The following is a 404-nucleotide window of genomic DNA, read 5'->3' on the forward strand; positions in this document are numbered from 1 at the left end:
GGGGCGAGCGGGGTGAGTGATTTGAATACATGCACACGCGCGCAGCGATCTGTATTTCTTTAAACCTAATTTTCAAATTTCAGATCCACTTGGGTTTGTTTTTTTTTCTCAAAAATGTGTCAAAACGTATGGATTGATCTACAGACTTATATATATTATACGCTCCACCACACATCTGCTGAATCGAAAAGAAAAAAAAAAAAGAAAAAGAAAAGGAAAGAAGCTAAGCTGGTCCTTCATGACAAGGAAAGCAAAACTGGTGACAAGGAAAGACGTCACAATGACACAGCGGGCCAACTTGAGGGAGCATGCACTCGCTTAACTCTCTCCATACGAACGGGGAAAGAGACGACGTTAAAAGCGTTTCACCCCAATTACCGTCATCAAAATATTGTAAGCGGAAG

Source organism: Babylonia areolata, chromosome 27 (assembly GCF_041734735.1).
Source record: "Babylonia areolata isolate BAREFJ2019XMU chromosome 27, ASM4173473v1, whole genome shotgun sequence".
NCBI classification, from domain to species: domain Eukaryota; kingdom Metazoa; phylum Mollusca; class Gastropoda; order Neogastropoda; family Buccinidae; genus Babylonia; species Babylonia areolata.